This window comes from Heptranchias perlo, chromosome 25 (genome assembly GCF_035084215.1).
Source record: "Heptranchias perlo isolate sHepPer1 chromosome 25, sHepPer1.hap1, whole genome shotgun sequence".
Lineage (NCBI taxonomy): Eukaryota > Metazoa > Chordata > Chondrichthyes > Hexanchiformes > Hexanchidae > Heptranchias > Heptranchias perlo.
Window position 1 is genome coordinate 44,982,746 of NC_090349.1, and position 24,749 is coordinate 45,007,494.

Genomic DNA, 24,749 nt, shown 5'->3' on the forward strand with positions numbered 1-24,749 from the left:
TCAGGTGAAGCGAGATTACAGGAAAGGCATAAGTGGACCAGGACACACAGATACGATTCAGTTCAAATAATAAAGTCCTACATCGGCCCCGATATTTGTAGGAGGGGGCGAAAGCGGGGGACGGAGCGGGGAGGGTGGGAGCAGGGGAAAGGGAGCAGGGAGCTGGGGAGGGAGCGGGGACCGAGGGAGTGGGTAGGGAGCGGGGGAGCAGGGGAGGGAGCAGGGGAGGGGGAGGGTGTGGGGGTGGAGGGAGAAAGCGGGGGTAGCGGGGAGGGAGCAGGGGAGAGAGCGGGGGAGGGAGAGGGAGCGGGGGGAGAGGGAGCGGGGGGGAGAGGGAGTGGGGGAGAGAGCGGGGGGAGAGGGAGAAGGGGTGAGGGAGAAGGAGTGAGGGAGAAGGAGTGAGGGAGAAGGGGTGAGGGAGCAGGGGAGAGAGCGGGGGGAGAGGGAGCGGGGGAGAGGGAGCGGGGGAGAGGGAGCGGGGGGGAGAGGGAGCGGGGGAGAGGGAGAAGGAGTGAGGGAGAAGGAGTGAGGGAGAAGGAGTGAGGGAGAAGGGGTGAGGGAGCAGGGGTGAGGGAGCAGGGGTGAGGGAGCAGAGGAGAGAGCGGGGGGAGAGGGAGCGGGGGGAGAGGGAGCGGGGGAGAGGGAGAAGGAGTGAGGGAGAAGGAGTGAGGGAGAAGGAGTGAGGGAGAAGGGGTGAGGGAGCAGGGGTGAGGGAGCAGAGGAGAGAGCGGGGGGAGAGGGAGCGGGGGGAGAGGGAGCGGGGGAGAGGGAGCTGGGGGAGAGAGCGGGGGGAGAGAGCGGGGGGAGAGGGAGCGGGGGGAGAGGGAGCGGGGGAGAGAGCGGGGGAGAAGGAGCGGGGGGAGAGGGAGCGGGGAGAGAGCGGGGGGAGAGAGCGGGGGGAGAGGGAGCGGGGGGAGAGGGAGCGGGGGAGAGGGAGCGGGGGGAGAGAGCGGGGGGAGAGAGCGGGGGGAGAGGGAGCGGGGGAGAGAGCGGGGGGAGAAGGAGCGGGGGGTGAGGGAGCAGGGGAGAGAGCGGGGGGAGAGAGCGGGGGGAGAGGGAGCGGGGGGAGAGGGAGCGGGGGAGAGGGAGCGGGGGAGGCCCCAGTCTGGGCCTATATATGACTCCAGTCCCACACCAACATGGTTGACTCTTAACTGCCCTTTGAAGTGGCCCAGCAAGTCACTCAGTTGTGTCACCACCACCTTCTCAAGGGCAACAAGGGATGGGCAATAAACACCAGCCTTGCCAGTGACGCCCACATCTCAATTATGAATTAAAATACAATGACAAATTGATTCAGGACAAATTAGTGCTGACGGTTAGAAATGACCGTTTGCATTATTAATGGCTGAACGATTAATGTGATCTGAAATTCCTCTGTGTGCATTAATATTGCGGACAGTGGAATGTCATACGAATACATTAAACATTGGCCGGCCAATATCACCAACAGTCCGCTAATCTTAGTAACTGCAGTGAGCCATGGCTCAGTGGTAGCATTCCTGCCCGGGTCGCAGGGTTATGGGCTCGAGCCCCACTCCAGCCTGTGAGTGGAGACGAAAGTTAACATCTCTGAATACTGGGTTGACAAAAATGCAGTGGGAGAAATGGGTGCCACGAAGCACGAAAGAGAGGAGGGATCTTCACAACTAACGAACTGCCTTCTGCCATCACAATGCATTGCACAGAATAATGAACGAGTCATCGAAACAGGAACACCAGTCACTGAGTGGATCTGCAACAATGCAATGAGCTCAGGGACACAGGCTCAGTTTGATTTAAATGCCCGTGCAGTGAACTCTCTAATCCGTGTTTCTAGCTGTGCCCCTCTCTGTGCTTCCTACATTATCAATAGTTTGATTGTTTCTCTGTTGCTAGGCTCTCAAATAACAGACTCCATTTCTGACTATTCATTGTTGCTTACTGAATTTCACCCCTTCATGTGTGGGATTTTCGCACAATAGGCTCTCTCTTGCCATCTACTGGTTTAAATTAAAAAACAAACTTAAAAGGAAAATTGGAGTGATTTTATCTGATTAATTACCACTCGATAATCAACAACACACTTCCCACTATATCACATCAACCCTTCCCTCACCAGTGGGCAATGCAAGGCACTTACTGTATTGTTACGAACAGATTTAAGATAATTGGCAACATTTGTTTTTAACGCAGTGAGTGGTTATGATCTGGAATGCACTGCCTGAAAGGATAGTGGAAGCAGATTCAATAATGGGCTGGAACTTGCTCCCAACAGCGTGACAAGGCTCTCCGCACCTCCTGCGGATAAAAAGTACGAATGTACTTACTGCGTGATCCACGACGTAAATTTGCTGGATTCTGAGATCTTCCTCAGTGGTGTGTTCTTAAATCAGTGCAGGCCATGTGCGCATGGGAACAGTGTGGGACTGCAAACCCCACCCACAAGCAAGCAAGCAAGTTAAACTCATAAATTTAAAGTGACATTTCCTATGTTAGTCCAAATAAAAATTTAACATAATAACATACCTTATTATAAAAAGGCAAGGAAATGATTTATAATGCACTGAAACATATGGAAATTAAAAATTTAAATTTTAAATTTTTTTTAATAAGTCTTTTTAATGATCAAAAATATCAAACTAGGAATAATTAGACATTCCACATTTTTCAAATGTAACTTTTTGTTGTTTTGCTGTCATTATAAGTCTCTGCGATTTTAAAAAGTAATGTAGGGCTGGTATTTTCGAGCATACCTTCTCATGGTGTAAAGTATCTTCGTTCCAGCTGGGCTGATGGGTGAGTTTACGATTGTTTGGCGATTGTGTTGGATTGTATATGATTGTGGCGGAGGGGGCCCTTTAATTCGAGAATGTCAAAACGCTGTTTCAAAGCGATTTCCGGGTTTTAATGGGCATCTGCGCATTCGCGAACTTGCTCCGATGGATTCGACGGTGGTTGCGATGGACGCCATTACGGAGCAGCGTCCGAGGTAAGTAAGTTCTGGGCCATTAACTTGCAACGGGGAATTGGATGTATCCTTGGAAAGGGAACATTTGCAGGGCTAAGGGGAAAGAGCGGGGCAGGAGGGGGGCTAATCGGATAGCTCTTTCAAAGCCAATATTGGGTCGGGCGTCTTTCAGGCGTTCTTGGGGTGCAGAATGTTGGTCCCCGAAATTCTGCCTCATTGTAAAATGGGCACAGCAAGATCCAATTTCTACCCCAATGGCTGACATAAAATTACTCACTATTCCAGTCATTTTAAATTGGCCATTTAAATTTTAAAATAGGCGCCTCCCAGTGTAATCATTGATGAGGTGAAAAATGGAAAGATATAATGCAGCAATATAAAAAGAACATGATTTTTTCTTAATTTTCAACACGCTTTAGGGTGTAAAGTGAGGTGGGCCATGACATTTAATTTTAATTAGTGAGAGGAGACAGAGTGAGAGAGAAGACTGGCTTAAGAAAGACCATTGATGGTGAGGCTGGAGGCAGGGAGACAGATTTCTCTTTGCTGCAGCTAAGCTAGTTTAATGTCAATTAAATCAAATTGATTCACACTATCTCCAAAATAGATGCTTCTGAAATTGAGCAGGCAAGTCTCGGATGCCTTCTGGGAATAGATAAAATAGATTTTCTATTCAAAATACAGACGGACTTTCATTCATTTTAATATTTATAAGATGGGAATTTTTGATTCTTTTGTTGAACTTTATCTTTGAAATTGAAAGTTACTGCCTTGGCTAAGATTCAGTCCCAGATTATATCTGAGACCCCAATACGTAGGCAAGCTTTCTAACAAGGTCGCTCTGTCATTTTGGCCCTGAGTTTCCTCGGACTTTCTGCCACCTTAACTTCATCGTAAGTGTGGCGGAAACCCCCTTTAGTAGCAGACAGTCTGAGGAAATTCAGGGTCTTTAGTCTTTGACGCTAAGCTATTCCGTTAAGACGGCACATTGAATACTGGGCCCAGTTCTGGTCGCAAAGAAACAAGGGAGACATTCGACTGCTGGGAGCAGTGCAGAGTAGAACCAAGAGGCTGATCCCCAAAGTCAGGGGGCTGAGTTAAGGGGAAATACCAGAGAAACCTGGGCTTTTCTGCCTGGAAAATGGACATCTGAGAAGCGAACTAATATAAAATTGTTAAAGAAATGGAAAAAAATCAACAAGGAATATTACTTCGAATTAAATTGCATGAGTATAACCAGGGGTCACAGCATCAAACCAGTTAAAGGCAAATTTAGGACCGATACCAGGAAGTTCTTTTTCGCCCATTGGGGGTAATTTTGACTTTGGACGATAGGGTAGAACATGCATTATTGGCTCAGCCACCCCTTACACACCGCTCCTGATTCTCCTTTCCATCGAAGCTAAAATGACCCCCAGAGAGCGACCGACAAGTGGAACAGAATTTCAGACACAGGAGTGGAGGTGAAAACCACAGAATCATTCAAGAAGCAATTTGATTTGGAAATGAGGGGGGGGGGCGGGGGCTACAGGGGTCTTTTTAGATGGATGCCCTAAGATGGGCTGAATGGGCTCCCTCATCGACTGGAACATCAGGAGTGAGGTGTTGTTTCTGGGCTGGTTTTAGTGCTGGACTTGGCAGGATTACAGGAAATCGAACTATGGAGTGGAAATTCAGTCTGCCCGCTGCTGGAGGTAAAAAGGGCACATTTCAGGACATCCAAACTCTTGATTCTTACATTAGTGATGCTGGATCCCATTATCTAGTTCTTCTGTTGTCAAGTAAATGTATGAGACACAACTACAGGTACTTGCAGAAAACCATCCACTTTCCCTTCAAGTCCCACTCCAGAGACTTGAACACATAATCCAGGCTGACGCTCCCAGTCCCAGTACTGAGGGAGTGCTGCACTGTCAGAGGTGCCGTCTTTCGGATGAGACGTCAAACCGAGACTCTACCTGCCCTCTCAAGTGGATGCAAAAGATCCCACGGCCACTATTTCGAAGAGGAGCAAAAGAGTTCTCCTTGGTGTCCTGGTCAACATCATTAAAGCAGATTATCGAGTTACACCTAACTATAGCGTAGAAACAGGCCATTCGGTCCAACTGGTCGAAGCTCCACACGAGCCTCCTCCCTCCCTTCTTCATCTCACCCTATCAGCATATCCTTCTATTCCTTTCTCCCTCATGTGTTTATCCAGCTTCCCCTTAAACGCATCTACACTATTCACCTCAACTACTCCTTGTGGGAGCGAGTTCCACATTCTCACCACTCTTTTGGTAAAGAAATTTCTCCTGAATTCCCTATTGGATTTATTATTTTATATTTATGACCTCTAGTTTTGGGCTCCCCTGACAAGGGGGCCCATTTTCTCTACATCTACCTTGGTCATTTATCTCATTGTTGTTTGTGGGAGCTTGCTTTGCACAAACTGGCTGCCGCGTTTCCTGCATTACAGCAGAGACTACACTTCAAAAACTATTTAATTGGCCGTAAAGCACTTGGAGACGTCCTGAGGTGGTGAAAGACTCTATAGAAATGCAAGTTCTCTCCTTCAGAATTTTGAATGACGATTCCCTGAGGTTGCAGAGTGGGCAAGTATCACGGTCATCCTGAAATCTTTATTCTGTGTATCATTTGAACTGCCCGTATAGTTTAAACCATGATGTGTATGCAGAACCATGGGAGTTTCATCATCTTGGCAAAATGAAATATTCACACATTGCAGTACTGTGTGTACATTGCAGTCATAATCAGCAAAGAGGATTTAAGGCACCAACAACAACAATAACTCGCATTTATATAAAACCTTTAACGTAGTAAAACATCCCAAGGCTCTTCACAGGAGTGATTATCAATCACATAAGGAGATATTAGTACAGGTGACCAAAGGCTTGGTCAAAGAGGTAGGTTTTAAGGAGCGTCTTAAAGGAGGAGAGAGAGGGGGAGAGGCGGAGAGGTTTAGGGAGGGAATTCCAGAGCTCAGGGCCGAGGCAGCTGAAGGCATGGCCGCCAATGGTGGAATGATTAAAATCGGGGATGCGCAAGAGGCCAGAATTGGAGGAGCGCAGAGATCTCGGAGGGTTGTAGGGCTGGAGGAGGTTACAGAGATAGGGAGGGGGCGAGGCCATAGAGGGATTTGAAAACAAGGATGAGAATTTTAAAAACGAGGCGTTCCCGGACCGGGAGCCAATGTAGGTCAGCGAGCACAGGGGGTGATGGGAGAACGGGACTTAGTGCAAGTTAGGATAGGGGCAGCAGAGTTTTGGATGAGCTCAAGTTTATGGCGGGTGGAAGATGGGAGGCCGGCCAGGAGAGCATTGGAATAGTTGAGCCTGGAGGTAACAAAGGCATGGATGAGGGTTTCAGCAGATGGGCTGAGGCAGGGGGCGGAGACGGGCGACGTTACGGAGGTGGAAGTAGGTGGTCTTGGCATTACCATTATCGTGTTTGCTTGACGACGATACAAAGGCACACTTCCTTATTTATGAATCTGATGAACTAATTTCTCTTGATGCGAATTAGTAAGGAATCAGTTATTGTTTTAAGTATTCATTTAATTCAATATAATATCTCCGTCTTTTAAGTTTGGACCTCAGTGAGTCAGAATGACAATTATTCACATTGGGAACTCACACAACTCTCCCAGGGTGTACTTGGGTTATGGGCTTAGTGCTGGTGCGAAGCTGTTTCGGGTTATCGCCGATACTAGGCTCCAGGGGTAGATTGTCACCTGTGCGAAACGGGGGAAAGCGAGTCGGCAGTTTGGTTTACATCTCTCCCCATTTTCAGATCCATTTGACTTCAAGGGAAATAAGTATCGGGGAGAGATGTAAAGCTGGTTGCTGACTCGCTATCACCAGTTTCACACAAGGTTATGATCTACCACCTCCCCTCCCATGCAGTGTAACTCTGGAGTCAGGGCCCAAGCTTTCCCTGACGTCAGGTGGAATGAGAGCTCCTGACTCCAGTCTCACTCCGCTTTGACCCAGATTCGCGTTGGACCCTGACTCCCGGTTTGGGGGGCTGGTAATTTTGCGAGCGCGCCGTTCGCCATCGTCCGATACGTTGCTGCCGACGGAAAACGGTCCTCACTGAAGTGGAACAGTGTCTCACCAACCCTTCGGCTGTGGCGTGAACGCATCGTGAGCAGGGAATACGGTCGGAATTCTGAAACCAGGGCCGCACTGACGCATGGGCCTGCGGAGCGTGAGCCCAGGGGGACCGCACCTCAGTCAAAATTGGTAGTCTCCCGCCAAGGGGAGGGTAAATATTGGCCCGGACGCCAGGGAGACCTCCTCTGCTCTTCTTCGAAGTAGTGCCATGGGATCTTTTGGACGTCCATCTGAAAGACGCATAAGGGCCTTGGGATAAAACGATTTGGGACGTCCTGGGGTCACGAAAGGCGCTATATAAATGCAAGATCTTTCCTTTCTTTAAGTTCTTTCTAAGTACGCAAGGGAATTGGACCTTAACAAGGTGTAAGGTGCTGAGTAATCGCCTTCTTCTGCCCGAAATACCGGGAGTGCTGAACACAATGTCAGCGGAAACTTTGCAATTGACTTCAATGAATAGACTTTTTGGCCGATTTAAACCATTGCCCGATTTAAATGTGGGTGGTCTAAATTGTGGGAATGGACTTCTAAGTAGCAATTAGCAAAGCAGAGTGAATTCACTGTATTTCTAAATGGTTACAATATCTGATTGGTACATCTGCAGTCATAATGGCCTACTCCTGCTCCTACTTCTTGTGTTCATATAATGAGTAATGTATGTTGATTTATAATTCACAATCTGCCTCCAATAATCCAATTAAATCTTCTGCTGTACGGCCAGATACATCTGAAGGGAAACAGGAGGCAGGTCATGAATATTCATTGGATGTACTATTATTAAACTTCCCTGTAATTTCCTGTGTCACCATTTTTCCACACTCGGTGATGAATTGGGCAATGCTTGGTTGATGTGCTCTTATTACTTTCTATTCTCAAACCTGGGTTATTCAACAGAAAGGAAAGAAAGAGCTTTCATTTCTATAGCGTCTCTCAGGTGGACGTAGAAGATCCCAAGGTCACTATTTCGAAGAAGAGCAGGGGAGTTCTCCCCGGTGTCCTGGGCCGATATTTATCCCTCAACCAACACCACTAAAAACCGATGATCTGGACATTTATCTCAATGCTGTTTGCGGGATCTTGCTGTGCGCAAATTGGCTGCTGCGTTTCCCCACATTCCAACAGTGACTACACTTTAAAAGTATTTAATTGGCTGTAAAGCACTTCGGGACGTCCTGAGGTCGTGAAAGGCGCTATATAAATGCAAGTTCTTTCTTTCTGTTTCTGCAGATTAGAAGCAAGGTAAGAAAAAGTTAAACGAAAGTTTGGCATGACAACGAGCATGTCTGAACTCTGAGGAAACGTTTATCTCGTGCATTCCTGCAACTGAACAAGGAGTCTGAGGAAGTGACAGGTGATCAGAACAGCAGATGCAAACTCTGCCTCAGCTCAACTGCTGCTGAAACCCTCATCCGTGCCTCTGTTACCTCTAGGCTGGTCTATTCCAATACTCTCCTGGCCGGCCTCTCATCATGCACCCTTCAGCTGCCTGGGCCCTAAACTCTGGAATTACTTCCCTAAACCTCTCCCCCACTCTCTCTCCTCCTTTAACTCACTCCTTAAAACCTACCTCTTTGACCAAGCTTTTGGTCACCGAATCCTAATACCTCCTTATGTGGCTCAATGTCAAATTCTGTCTGATAATCGCTCCTGTGAAGCGCCTTGGGACGTTTTACTATGTTAAAGGCGCTATATAAATGCAAGTTGTTGTTGTTGTGGGATGTTCAGTCGACTGAAACAGGAACAGAGAGGACAGTGGGTTCCAGGGTTTTAGCAGCTGTTGATGCTTCTTAAGGTTTTTTGCACTGGAAATTGCTGAGTAAAGTCTCTGAGTGACATCTCTAAAATTCACCAAGTGCTTGTTCGCGTTAGTTATCACTGTCGATGCTTTGCAGGCAGATGATAAGCCTTTGCTGGGACCCGAACATGTCAGACGCTGAGCCAGCTCACCAGACGTGCTGCCGCCTTCCACTAACCTGTTCTGGGAAGTGTGATGGGCAGAACTAATTAGGCCCAGGGCTGCTTTTTGCTGTAAACTGGTTATAACGGAGACACCTCACCCTGTCACTCTGCACAGCTGTGAACCCTTGCCTGAAGGACATCGCACGGACTAGCGTCCAAGGCTTCTCCAGCATCCATGTCAGAGATGCCGTCAATGTTGCTATGACCTGCGGCGTTGAGGACCACGCTGTCAATGGCACAAGAGGAGCCGCACACTCTACGGCAGGCTGCATCGCAGGCAACGGTTAATCTGGCGCTGCACAGATGTAGTAGAGGGATCCTCCCACTCTGACACCTCCCCAAGTCTTGCAGTGTGTTCGGCATGGCCACAATCCTGCATACAATCCTAAAAATGAGGTGCCAACCTGGTGAAGCTACAACTCAGGACAACATACGTGCTAAACAGCGGAAGCAACATGCTATAGACAGAGCTAAGCGATTCCACAACCAACGGATCAGATCAAAGCTCTGCAGTCCTGCCACATCCAGTCGTGAATGGTGGTGGACAATTAAACAACTAACGGGAGGAGGAGGCTCTGCAAACATCCCCATCCTCAATGATGGCGGAGTCCAGCACACGAGTGCAAAAGACAAGGCTGAAGCGTTTGCAAATGTCTTCAGCCAGAAGTGCCGAGTGGATGATCCATCTCGGCCTCCTCCCGATGTCCCCACCATCACAGAAGCCAGTCTTCAGCCAATTCAATTCACTCCATGTGATGTCAAGAAAAGGCTGAGTTCACTGGATACAGCAAAGGCTATGGGCCCCGACAACTCTTCCATCACCATCCCTGGGTATGTCCTGTCCCACCGGCAGGACAGACCCACCAGAGGTGGCGGTACAGTGATATACAGTCAGGAGGGAGTGGCCCTGGGAGTCCTCAACATTGACTCTGGACCCCATGAAATCTCATGGCATCAGGTCAAACATGGGCAAGGAAACCTCCTGCTGATTACCACCTACCATCCTCCCTCAGCTGATGAATCAGTCCTCCTCCATGTTGAGCACCACTTGGAGGAAGCACTGAGGGTAGCAAGGGCACAAAACGTACTCTGGATGGGGGACTTCAACGTCCATCACCAAGAGTGGCTCGGTAGCACCACTACTGACCGAGCTGGCCGAGTCCTGAAGGACATAGCTGCTAGACTGGGCCTGCGGCAGGTGGTGAGTGAACCAACACGAGGGAAAAACTTACTTGACCTCGTCCTCACCAATCTACCTGTCGCAAATGCATCTGTCCATGACAGTATTGGTAGGAGTGACCACCGCACAGTCCTCGTGGAGATGAAGTCCTGTCTTCGCACTGAGGACACCATCCAACGTGTTGTGTGGCACTTCCACCGTGCTAAATGGGATAGATTCAGAACAGATATAGCAGCTCAAAACTGGGCATCCATGAGGCGCTGTGGGCCATCAGCAGCAGCAGATTTGTATTCCAGCACAATCTGTAACCTCATGGCCCAGCATATTCCTCACTCTACCATTATCAATAAGCCAGCGGATCAACCCTAGTTCAATGAGGAGTGTAGAAGAGCATGCCAAGAGCAGCACCAGGCGTACCTAAAAATGAGGTGCCAACCTGGTGAAGCTACAACTCAGGACTACATACGTGCTAAACAGCGGAAGCAACATGCTACAGACAGAGCTAAGCGATTCCACAACCAACGGATCAGATCAAAGCTCTGCAGTCCTGCCACATCCAGTCGTGAATGGTGGTGGACAATTAAACAACTAACGGGAGGAGGAGGCTCTGCAAACATCCCCATCCTCAATGATGGCGGAGTCCAGCACGTGAGTGCAAAAGACAAGGCTGAAGCGTTTGCAACCACCTTCAGCCAAAAGTGCCGAGTGGATGATCCATCTCGGCCTCCTCCCGATATCCCCACCATCACAGAAGCCAGTCTTCAGCCAATTCGATTCACTCCACGTGATATCAAGAAACGCCTGAGTGCACTGGATGCAGCAAAGGCTATGGGCCCCGACAACATCCCAGCTGTATTGCTGAAGACTTGAGCTCCAGAACTATCTGCGACTCTAGCCAAGCTGTTCCAGTACAGCTACAACACTGGCATCTACCCGACAATGTGGAAAATTGCCCAGGTATGTCCTGTCCACAAAAAGCAGGACAAATCCAATCCGGTCAATTACCGCCCCATCAGTCTACTCTCAATCGTCAGCAAAGTGATGGAAGGTGTCGTCGACAGTGCTATCAAGCAGCACTTACTCACCAATAACCTGCTCACCGATGCTCAGTTTGGGTTCCGCCAGGACCACTCGGCTCCAGACCTCATTACAGCCTTGGTCCAAATATGGACAAAAGAGCTGGATTCCAGAGGTGAGGTGAGAGTGACTGCCCTTGACATCAAGGCAGCATTTGATCGAGTGTGGCACCAAGGAGCCCTAGTAAAATTGAAGTCAATGGGAATCAGGGGGAAAACTCTCCAGTGGCTGGAGTCATACCTAACGCAAAGGAAGATGGGAGTGGTTGTTGGAGGCCAATCATCTCAGCCCCAGGACATTGCTGCAGGAGTTCCTCAAGGCAGTGTCCTAGGCCCAACCATCTTCGGCTGCTTCATCAATGACCTTCCCTCCATCATAAGGTCAGAACTGGGGATGTTCGCTGATGATTACACAGTGTTCAGTTCCATTCGCAACCCCTCAAATAATGAAGCAGTCCAAGCCCGCATGCAGCAAGACCTGGACAACATCCAGGCTTGGGCTGATAAGTGGCAAGTAACATTCGCGCCAGACAAGTGCCAGTCAATGACCATCTCCAACAAGAGAGAGTCTAAGCACCTCCCCTTGACATTCAACGGCATTACCATCGCCGAATCCCCCACCATCAACATCCTGGGGATCACCATTGACCAGAAAGTAAACTGGACCAGCCATATAAATACTGTGGCTACAAGAGCAGGTCAGGCGCTGGGTATTCTGCGGCGAGTGACTCACCTCCTGACTCCCCAAAGTCTTTCCACCATCTACAAGGCACAAGTCAGGAATGCGATGGAATACTCTCCACTTGCCTGGATGAGTGCAGCTCCAACAACACTCAAGAAGCTCGACACCATCCAAGATAAAGCAGCCCGCTTGATTGGCACCCCATCCACCACCCTTAACATTCACTCCCTTCACCACCGGCGCACTGTGGCTGCAGTGTGTACCATCCACAGGATGCACTGCAGCAACTCGCCAAGGCTTCTTCGACAGCACCTCACAAACCCGCGACCTCTACCACGTAGAAGGACAAGAGCAGCAGGCACATGGGAACAACACCACCTGCACGTTCCCCTCCAAGTCACACACCATCCCGACTGGGAAATATATCGCCGTTCCTTCATTGTCGCTGGGTCAAAATCCTGGAACTCCCTTCCTAACAGCACTGTGGGAGAACCGTCACCACACGGACTGCAGCGGTTCAAGAAGGCGGCTCACCACCACCTTCTCAAGGGCAATTAGGGATGGGCAATAAATGCTGGCCTTGCCAGCGACGCCCACATCCCATGAACGAATAAAAAAAAAACATCCCGGCTGTAGTGCTGAAGACTTGTGCTCCAGAACTAGCCGCGCCTCTCGCCAAACTGTTCCAGTACAGCTACAACACTGGCATCTACCCGACAATGTGGAAAATTGCCCAGGTATGTCCTGTCCACAAAAAGCAGGACAAATCCAATCCAGCCAATTACCGCCCCATCAGTCTACTCTCAATCATCAGCAAAGTGATGGAAGGTGTCGTCGACAGTGCTATCAAGTGGCACTTACTCACCAATAACCTGCTCACCGATGCTCAGTTTGGGTTCCGCCAGGACCACTCGGCTCCTGACCTCATTACAGCCTTGGTCTAAACATGGACAAAAGAGCTGAATTCCAGAGGTGAGGTGAGAGTGACTGCCCTTGACATCAAGGCAGCATTTGATCGAGTGTGGCACCAAGGAGCCCTCGTAAAATTGAAGTCAATGGGAATCAGGGGGAAAACTCTCCAGTGGCTGGAGTCATACCTAACGCAAAGGAAGATGGTAGTGGTTGTTGGAGGCCAATCATCTCAGCCCCAGGACATTGCTGCAGGAGTTCCTCAAGGCAGTGTCCTAGGCCCAACCATCTTCGGCTGCTTCATCAATGACCTTCCCTCCATCACAAGGTCAGAACTGGGGATGTTCGCTGATGATTACACAGTGTTCAGTTCCATTCACAACCCCTCAAATAATGAAGCAGTCCGAGCCCGCAAGAAGCAAGACCTGGACAACATCCAGGCTTGGGCTGATAAGTGGCAAGTAACATTCGCGCCAGACAAGTGCCAGGCAATGACCATCTCCAACAAGAGAGAGTCCAAGCACCTCTCCTTGACATTCAACGGCATTACCATCGCTGAATCCCCCACCATCAACATCCTGGGGGTCACCATTGACCAGAAACTTAACTGGACCAGCCATATAAATACTGTGGCTACAAGAGCAGGTCAGAGGCTGGGTATTCTGCGGCGAGTGACTCACCTACTGACTCCCCAAAGCATTTCCACCATCTACAAGGCACAACTCAGGACTGTGATGGAATACTCTCCACTTGCCTGGATGAGTGCAGCTCCAACAACACTCAAGAAGCTCGACACCATCCAAGATAAAGCAGCCCGCTTGATTGGCACCCCATCCACCACCCTAAACATTCACTCCCTTCACCACCGGCACACCGTGGCTGCAGTGTGTACCATCCACAGGATGCACTGCAGCAACTCGCCAAGGCTTCTTCGACAGCACCTCCCAAACCCGCAACCTCTACCACCTAGAAGGACAAGGGCAGCAGGCAAATGGGAACAACACCACCTGCACGTTCCCCTCCAAGTCACACACCATCCCAACTTGGAAATATATCGCCGTTCCTTCATCATCACTGGGTCATAATCCTGGAACTCCCTTCCTAACAGCACTGTGGGAGAACCTTCACCACACGGACTGCAGCGGTTCAAGAAGGCGGCTCACCACCACCTTCTCAAGGGCAATTAGGGATGGGCAATAAATGCCGGCCTCATCAGCGATGCCACATCCCATGAACGAATAAAAAAAATCCCGCTCAGACAGCGATCTCCATTTGTAGACAGTACTTGTGAGCTCAGAACGCTCGGTGCTGCAGCAGAGGCGGTGGCACAGCGAGGTGTGGCCGACTGTGGAGAGTGGACGAACTCGAGGTTTGACAGGAAGGGGGACCATGCTGGGAGCTGGAGAATGCAGATTACTGAGGGTGCAGATAATTGGGAGTGCAGATAACTGGAGTACGGATGATTGGGAGTGCGGGTGACTGGAGGGCAGATAACTGGGAATGCGGGTGACTGGGAGTGAGGGTGACTGGGAGCGAGGGTGACTGGGAGCGAGGGTGACTGGGAGGGAGGGTGACTGGGAGTGCGGGTGACTAGGAGCGAGGGTGACTGGGAGCGAGGGTGACTGGGAGGGAGGGTGACTGGGAGTGAGGGTGACTGGGAGTGCGAGTGACTGGGAGGGCAGGTGACTGGGAGTGAGGGTGACTGGGAGTGAGGGTGACTGGGAGTGCGAGTGACTGGGAGTGAGGGTGACTGGGAGTGCGGGTGACTGGGAGTGAGGGTGACTGGGAGTGCGAGTGACTGGGAGTGCAGGTGACTGGGAGTGAGGGTGACTGGGAGTGAGGGTGACTGGGAGTGCGAGTGACTGGGAGTGAGGGTGACTGGGAGTGCGAGTGACTGGGAGTGAGGGTGACTGGGAGTGAGGGTGACTGGGAGTGAGGGTGACTGGGAGTGCGAGTGACTGGGAGTGAGGGTGACTGGGAGTGCGAGTGACTGGGAGTGAGGGTGACTGGGAGTGAGGGTGACTAGGAGTGAGGGTGACTGGGAGTGCGGGTGACTGGGAGGGAGGGTGACTGGGAGTGTGAGTGACTGGGAGTGAGGGTGACTGGGAGTGCGAGTGACTGGGAGTGCGAGTGACTGGGAGTGAGGGTGGCTGGGAGTGCGAATAAGTGAATTCCATTTGATTTTCAACCAAAAGCATAACATTTGTTGAATTCCATTGTGGTATCTGAGCAGACACCCAGCCAATCAACAGGGCTCATTACAATTCAAGACTTGTAAGTATTTCATTTTTTATTATTGTTTCAGTTTGTCCAGAACACTGAGCTCCATCATTGTCTAGTTTTGGCTTGTATCTGTTTCAATCAATGTCCACTTCATTACCTTTTGCTCTGAGTTGTTTCATTGCTCTGAAGTTCGAGCTGTACAGAGATCAAAGATGGACAGAGGTAACTTATCACAGTGAGCCTATCAGTGATTGTTTGTAACAGGCGTTTGAGAGCAACAATTCCATTAATAGGTAAAACTGAATTAAACCAATTGGGTAGAAATCCCAATCAGTAATCTTAACATGGAATCTTACAGCACAGAAAGAGTCCATTCGGCCCATCGTGCCTGTGCCGGCTCTTTGAAAGAGCTATCCAATTAGTCCCACTCCCCTGCTCTTTCCCCAGAGCCCTGCAAATTTTTCCCCTTCAAGTATTTATCCGATTCCCTTTTGAAAGTTATTATTGAATCTGCTTCCACCGCCCTTTCAGGCAGCGCATTCCAGATCAGAACAACTCGCTGCGTAAAAAAACATTCCTCCTCATCTCCCCCTCTGGTTCTTTTGCCAATTACCTTAAATCTGTGTCCTCTGGTTACCGACCCCCCTGCCACTGGAAACAGTTTCTCTTTATATAAGAACATAAGAAATAGGAGCAGGAGTAGGCCAATCGGCCCCTCGAGCCTGCTCCGCCATTCAATAAGATCATGGCTGATCTGATCCTAACCTCAAATCTAAAGAACACAAGAAGTAGGAGCAGGACCCGGACCCGGCCACTCAGCCCCTGGGCCCTCTCCGCCACCCACAGGGCCTTGACCGATCCGAACTCAGCTTCATGTCCAATTTCCTGCCCGCTCCCCGTAACCTCTAATTCCCTTTACTTCTAGGAAACTGTCTATTTCTGTTTTAAATTTATTTAATGATGTGTTGGGAGCATTGATACATTTAAGGGGATATATGTACACATGAGAGAGCAGGGACTAGAGGGATACGGAGGGCAGGGTGGGAAGAGGCAATTAGAGTGGGAGGAGGTTCATGTGGAGAATAAACACTGGCATAGACCAGATGGGTTGAATGGCCTGATGCCGTGCTGCAGATTCTATATAATTCTATGTAATTCACTCTGCTACATCCTGCCTGTGTTATTTTTACACAGACTTTATAAACCTGTTTATTTTAATTCAGGTCACACAATGTTGTGAAACCGCACACTGAGAGTACAAGTTCAACAGATCTATCCTAAAGTGTAAACAGTGTCAGGAGCCTCCCCACTCCTGCTGGTCTCCTGGGACAGGAACCTCCCCACTCCTGCTGGTCTCCTGGGACAGGAGCCTCCCCACTCCTGCTGGTCTCCTGGGACAGGAGCCTCCCCACTCCTGCTGGTCTCCTGGGACAGGAGCCTCCCCACTCCTGCTGGTCTCCTGGGACAGGAGCCTCCCCACTCCTGCTGGTCTCCTGGGACAGGAGCCTCGCACTCCTGCTGGTCTCCTGGATCCGGACCTGAATCCTGTAGGTCGGTCCAGATCGGAAGCTCATGTTTCTGCTGGTCTCCCAGAGCAGAAATTTTTAAAAAATTGTTTATTATTTATGTGCCTCCCAATTAACATTTTATAAGTACATGTTCTGCTCATACATTCAAATTTGATGTACTGTGATCGTTTTATTGCCTATAAAGGTTTATTACTGAAATTGATATCTTTTTAAAGGCTTAAAGTTATGGACTGAATGTAGCTCCAATTAACTTTTAATCAGTTTCCAGTCCATATATTTTTTTTAACCATAAAAGTTGCCCAGAATAAATAGCTTGTGTCAATCACTATAATGTGCTGTGTCTTTCCTACTTGATTTCAATGGGTCTCCCCTCACATCTGATAGGAATTGTCACTTGGCCACGTAACTTAATGTGTGGCTATTGGTGAGTTTCTGGGACCATTTGTCTTTCATAATTTGTCCATTATTGTACGTACGGACATAAGAAAATAACAGGCAGGGAAAGGCTAACTGGTCTATCATTCCTGCCCCACACTCCTGATGGCCTGAGCATTATGATCGGTATTCCCTCCCTCCCTTCCTACCCCCTCCCTCCCCCCTCCCTCCCCCCTCTCGCTCACCCCCCTCCCTCCTCCCTCCCTCCCTCCCCCCTCTGCCTCCCCCCTCCCTCCCTCCCTCCCTCTGGCTCCCTCCCTCCCTCTGCCTCCCTCGAGACATGTAATCTCTTGGGAGAGGCAAAAAAAAAAGAGAAAAACTCCAGGGCCAATAAGGGAAAAAATACTCTGGAAAATTCCTCTCCGATCCCCTCAGACGATCGAAACCAGTCCAGGAGGTCACACGGACCGAGTGTGATCTATAAAGACGCTTCCCTTCTATATGACGTGATCTGTGCCCCAGTCAGGAACTGGTCCAGCTCCCTCTCGAAGGCAGAGAGTCGGCACCGACCTCACCAGCCGGAAACACATTCCAGAGACTCACTGCTCTCTGGGGAAAGAGGAACCCCCCAACGTCCAGTCTATTCTCACTCTTCCATAGTTTAAACTCGTGTCCCCTGATCCTCTCCAATCTGTCAAACTGGAATAATCTCTCATTAGAGACACTACCCAGCCCTTTCAGTGTATAATGGATTGTGCCTTTTCACGGATTATGCATAGCCATAAACTTTTAACAGCACATTTTACAATGGGCCTCTATCCATGTAATGCAATCATACAGCATCGCTGACAAGAATTTATGCTGTAAAATGTTAGCATTTAACAATACAGATGAGAGTCTTTGATTTACCACTTTGCGAATTTGCAAATGTAAGAGTAGGTTTCAGATAACACTCTTTCCATCTTGGACACTGCATGAATTTTAAACCTGATCCATCCAGCTCCATAATATTGCCCGCCTCAGCCCACCAACTGCTGAAACCCTCATCCGCCTTTGTTATCTCCAGTCTCGACTATTCCAATGTTCTCCTGGCCGGCCTCCCTATGACCACCCTCCATAAACTTGAGCTCATCCAAAACTCTGCTGCCCGTATCCTCACTCGCATCAAGTCCCGTTCACCCATCACCCCCTGTGCTCGCTGACCTACATTGGCTCCCGGTCCAGCAACGCCTCAATTTTAAAATTCTCATCCTTGTTTTCAAAACCCTCCATGGCCTCGCCCCTCCCTGTCTCTGTAACCTCCTCCAGCCTCTGAGATAGAATCATAGAATCATAGAAGTTTACAACATGGAAACAGGCCCTTCGGCCCAACATGTCCATGTCGCCCAGTTTATACCACTAAGCTAGTCCCAATTGCCTGCACTTGGCCCATATCCCTCTATACCCATCTTACCCATGTAACTGTCCAAATGCTTTTTAAAAGACAAAATTGTACCCGCCTCTACTACTGCCTCTGGCAGCTCGTTCCAGACACTCACCACCCTTTGAGTGAAAAAATTGCCCCCTCTGGACCCTTTTGTATCTCTCCCCTCTCACCTTAAATCTATGCCCCCTTGTTATAGACTCCCCTACCTTTGGGAAAAGATTTTGACTATCTACCTTATCTATGCCCCTCATTATTTTATAGACTTCTATAAGATCACCCCTAAACCCCCTACTCTCCAGGGAAAAAAGTCTCAGTCTATCCAACCTCTTCCTATAAGTCAAACCATCAAGTCCCGGTAGCATCCTAGTAAATCTTTTCTGCACTCTTTCTAGTTTAATAATATCCTTTCTATAATAGGGTGACCAGAACTGTACATAGTATTCCAAGTGTGGCCTTACTAATGTCTTGTACAACTTCAACAAGACATCCCAACTCCTGTATTCAATGTTCTGACCAATGAAACCAAGCATGCCGAATGCCTTCTTCACCACCCTATCCACCTGTGACTCCACTTTCAAGGAGCTATGAACCTGTACTCCTAGATCTCTTTGCTCTATAACTCTCCCCAACGCCCTACCATTAACGGAGTAGGTCCTGGCCCGATTCGATCTACCAAAATGCATCACCTCACATTTATCTAAATTAAACTCCACCTGCCATTCATCGGCCCACTGGCCCAATTTATCAAGATCCCGTTGCAATCCTAGATAACCTTCTTCACTGTCCACAATGCCACCAATCTTGGTGTCATCTGCAAACTTACTAACCATGCCTCCTAAATTCTCATCCAAATCATTAATATAAATAACAAATAACAGCGGACCCAGCACCGATCCCTGAGGCACACCGCTGGCCACAGGCCTCCAGTTTGAAAAACAACCCTCTACAACCACCCTCTGTCTTCTGTCGTCAAGCCAATTTTGTATCCAATTGGCTACCTCACCTTGGATCCCGTGAGATTTAACCTTATGTAACAACCTACCATGCGGTACCTTGTCAAAGGCTTTGCTAAAGTCCATGTAGACCACGTCTACTGCACAGCCCTCATCTATCTTCTTGGTTACTCCTTCAAAAAACTCAATCAAATTCGTGAGACATGATTTTCCTCTCACAAAATCATGCTGACTGTTCCTAATCAGTCCCTGCCTCTCCAAATGCCTGTAGATCCTGTCCCTCAGAATACCCTCTAACAACTTACCCACTGATGTCAGGCTCACTGGTCTGTAGTTCCCAGGCTTTTCCCTGCCGCCCTTCTTAAACAAAGGCACAACATTTGCTACCCTCCAATCTTCAGGCACCTCACCTGTAGCTGTCGATGATTCAAATATCTCTGCTAGGGGACCCGCAATTTCCTCCCTAACCTCCCATAACGTCCTGGGATACATTTCATCAGGTCCCGGAGATTTATCTACCTTGATGCGCGTTAAGACTTCCAGCACCTCCCTCTCTGTAATATGTACACTCTGCGCTCCTCCAATTCTAGCCTCTTGCGCATCCTCAGTTTTCATCATTCCACCATTGGTAAATCGGCGGTCTGATTTACACGCGGCCCGATTTACACCCCATCTGTTATTCTACTGTTCCTCACAAAAATATTTTAAAAACCCCAAAAAAATAGCTTTCGGCAGAAGGATCCTGAGGCCCCTTTAAGGATTGCTGCCTGGCGCTCTCAACATCTGCCGTGACCCGTCTGATGTATCCTGTCTGATGTGACCTGTCTGCCGTGACCTGTCTGATGTGACCCGTCTGACGTGACCCGTCTGGCGTGACCCGTCTGGCGTGACCTGTCTGATGTGACCCGTCTGACGTGACCCGTCTGGCGTGACCCGTCTGACGTGACCCGTCTGGCGTGACCCGTCTGGCGTGACCTGTCTGATGTGACCCGTCTGGCGTGACCCGTCTGGCGTGACCCGTCTGACGTGACCCGTCTGACGTGACCCGTCTGGCGTGACCCGTCTGACGTGACCCGTCTGGCGTGACCCGTCTGATGTGACCCGTCTGACGTGACCCGTCTGGCGTGACCCGTGAATGCTTCACCCACTCCTCCTCGAAACTTGCAATGCGGGTCCTACAACAGGCGGGAGTGTGGGGCGTCCACTTAAAGACCTGCCTGAAAGCCGATTCAGGCAGGCAAACGGGCGCAAAAAGGTCCCCACCAGACCTGCCTCTGCCCTTTGCCCTTTATCAGGCGAGATATGGAACGGCCAGCGGTTAAAAGTCTCCCCTCCCTTAAAATGTGACATTTTAAGAAACAATTTTCACTTGAAATCATAGACGGGACAAAATAACACCAGTTTTCCAGTGTCTTAAATTACGCTGAATGCAAACGCAAAATGGACCCTTACGGATTCATAATTTTTCTACATTGTAATGTTCCCCCATCTCTTGTCAACCGTGAATTCTTATTCTGATTTATAATGTCTCAGTCTGGCAATTTTCTACACTATCTCCCAGGTCAGGAGTTTGTTGCTATGTGACAGAGGATTGAATGATAAAGCAGCACCAGTGAGGGGCTCCATCCTGACTCATACAACAAAAGAATCTTTTAACACAGTTAATGACAGGTCATGTGAATATATTAGAAGGAGACTAACGATCCTTATCATTTGGACCAAATCGGAACTGGCAGCCTGGCTGATTCCCCTGAAGTGGGCACTGGGGATTCAGTTGAGAATTGTAGAGGGAGGAATCACTAGAATTAAGCAGCAATGCAAGTATTTGATTCCACTCTCCATATTCCTCATGAACATCTAGAAATACAGGAACAGGAGGAGGTCATCCACCCCCTCAAGCCTATTCTGCCATTCAATTAAATCAGGGTAGATCTATAGAGTAGTTAGATCAATCCATCCCATGTTTTGCCATGGGCACATCCATTTCCAGCAGCTTTTGTGTAATCCATGCACTGTTTTGTGATAAATGCAGCCATCTGGTCATTGAGTCTGGAGATTAGGGCGTCAGTTAGGAACACGGCAGTGGGACATGTTGCTTCAAATATCGCGCACAATATACTTGAGCTGTTTTACTATTTAGCTGAGGTGGGAGTAAGGATACCGCAATTGATTTCAGCACAGAGTCCAGACTGACACGCCCAATGCCCGTACTGAGGGAGGTGCCGCCTTTCGGGTGAGACGTTAAACCGAGGCCCCGCCTGCCCTCTCAGCTGGACGTAAAAGATCCCACGGCCACTATTTCGAGGACGAGCAGGGGAGTTCTCCCCGGTGTCCTCAACCAAACAGATTATCTGGTCATTTATCTCATTGCTGATTGTGGGACCTCGCTGTGCGCAGATTGGCTTCTGCGTTTGCTACATTATAATATTGACCGCACATCAAAAGCACTTCATGGCTGTAAAATGCTTTGGGACGCCCCGAGGACGTGAACGGCGCTATATAAATGCAAGTTAGGTAAGTCAGTCAGTCAGTCAGTCTTTCCTTCCTGTGCCCATGTGTGAGGGAGGGGAAAGGCAGCCAAGGTTCTTGCTCTGTACTGCCATCCTGTGGCCCCTGCTGGAAGTGTGTGTGCATGGGAGCAGAGAACTGGGCAATTGGTGAACCATGGTCAGGGCTGCAGTTTATGTCTTCATGTTGCATTCAAGCAAAGTCGTTCTGGTATTTAACCATGAAAGCAAGCTTTTTGCACATGCTAGGTTTGTTGGTTCATTACTGCTGTGAGCATCAGAGATACACAGCCAATCTATGCTAAGTGAAATCTTCATCAGCTATTACACACATTCAAAGTTACACACATTAAATATTGCCTCTTGTATATCCGAAGGCAGAATACATTAATAGAAGATCACATTTTATCTATCACACTGTAGCAAATGAATATATTAATGTGCATTGGGAAGAAAATATAATAATTATTATCTCTCAGCAATAACTGATGTTTATCTCAAGACTGGAGTGAACCATTTTAAACGTTGTGCTGGAAAACTTGAAAGTGTACCAGAAATAGGTATTATTCTTGCTTTTAAACTTTAATACTCTACAACTAACCGTGCTACATGTATAATTTGCTGATATACCGTAAATAATCGAATTCTCATAGAATCATACCGCACAGAAGGCGGCCATTCGGCCCATCGTGCCTGTGCCGGCTCTTTGAAAGAGCTATCCAATTAGTCCCACTCCCCCCCGCTCATTCCCCATAGCCCTGCAAATTTTGCCTTTTCAAGTATTTATCCAATTCCCTTTTGGAAGTTATTATTGAATCTGCTTCCACCACCCTTTCAGGCAGCGCATTCCAGATCAGAACAACTCGCTGAGTAAAAAAATGCTTCCTCATGTCACCTCTGGTTCTTTTGCCGATTACCTTAAATCTGAGTTCTCTAATTACCGACCCTTCCGCCACTGGAAACAGTTTCTCCTTATATTTCTTTCTAATGCCCTCCCTCATGGCCCAGGCAATGGCATTGAGCCAATTCCCCAAACAACAAATCCCTGGAGGTGAAATTCACCGTCAGCGGCAACGCAAAACGAGTGATAGCGGATTGGCCGGCGGTCATACACCCTGCCCGAGTTTCGTTCAAATGTTGGGCAGTCGATCAATGGAGGTTGAATTTCGCTTCCTCTTTGTCCAATATCAACAAATCAACAAACCTCCATAAACACCCACTCCCTTCACCACCGCCGCACTGTGGCTGCAGTGTGGACCATCCACAGGATGCACTGCAGCAACTCGCCCAGGCTTCTTCGACAGCACCTCCCAAACCTGCGACCTCTACCACCTGGAAGGACAAGAGCAGCAGGCACATGGGAACAACACCACCTGCACGTTCCCCTCCAAGTCACACACCACCCCGACTTGGAAATATATCGCCGTTCCTTCATCGTCGCTGGGTCAAAATCCTGGAACTCCCTTCCTAACAGCACTGTGGGAGAACCTTCACCACACGGACTGCAGCGGTTCAAGAAGGCGGCTCACCACCACCTTCTCAAGGGGCAACTAGGGACGGGCAATAAATGCCGGCCTCGCCAGCGACGCCCACATCCCAATAATTAATTTTTAAATAATCAAATACACTTTTGCCGCCATCCAAAATAAGAAACTACAGGCCAATAATTCAAATGGAAGCCTCACAATGATTAATGGTGTTAATGGACAATTGAGTAATATTCCTGTGCTCACTGTTTCAACAGAGGTGTTAACCCACTTAAAACAAATGGGTTAACACCTGCATTCAAAGAGTGGATAAAGGATTCTCTGAATGTGTTAAATGTTTGTATCACCAACTGCTACCAGATTCCAGCCATCACAATTTATATTAAGGCACTATAGTCTATGAAGTAAATTGTTCAATATTGTGATAGATTGTTAATGGCACTGAATATCACCTTTGACCATTGTTTTAATGGGGGTGTTAACCCGTTTAAAATGAACAATATCACAGAGTAGCTTGTAGATTTATACATTTAATTAGACTTCCTTTTATATTCAGTAATTTGCAACATAATTGTAAAACTTGACATCCATTAAAGCCGTGTGTTTTGTTCAGATGATTTTTGCTTGTGAGGTATTCACCCAACTTTTCCCATACTTTAAACACCTTGCAATTCGAGAGCACTTTTAACGTAAATTGTCCCACGGTGTTTCTCAATTGCAGGCGGGGGGGGGGGGGGGGCGGAGGCATAGATCCAAACCGGAGCAGGAGGGAGGGTAACGGGATAAGGGGAGTGTAACAGGAGGGTAACGGGAGAGTAACGGGAGGGTAACGGGAGGGTAACGGGAGAGTAAGGGGAGGGTAACGGGAGGGTAAGGGGAGGGTAACGGGAGAGTAAGGGGAGGGTAAGGGGAGGGTAACGGGAGAGTAAGGGGAGAGTAACGGGAGGGTAAGGGGAGGGTAAGGGGAGGGTAACGGGAGGGTAACGGGAGAGTAACGGGAGAGTAACGGGAGGGCAAGGGGAGGGTAACGGGAGGGTAACGGGAGGGTAAGGGGAGGGTAACGGGAGGGTAAGGGGAGGGTAACGGGAGGGTAACGGGAGAGTAAGGGGAGAGTAACGGGAGAGTAACGGGAGGGTAAGGGGAGGGTAACGGGAGGGTAAGGGGAGGGTAAGGGGAGGGTAACGGGAGGGTAAGGGGAGGGTAACGGGAGGGTAAGGGGAGGGTAACGGGAGGGTAAGGGGAGGGTAACGGGAGGGTAACGGGAGAGTAACGGGAGAGTAAGGGGAGAGTAACGGGAGAGTAACGGGAGGGCAAGGGGAGGGTAACGGGAGAGTAACGGGAGGGCAAGGGGAGGGTAATGGGAGGGTAACGGGAGAGT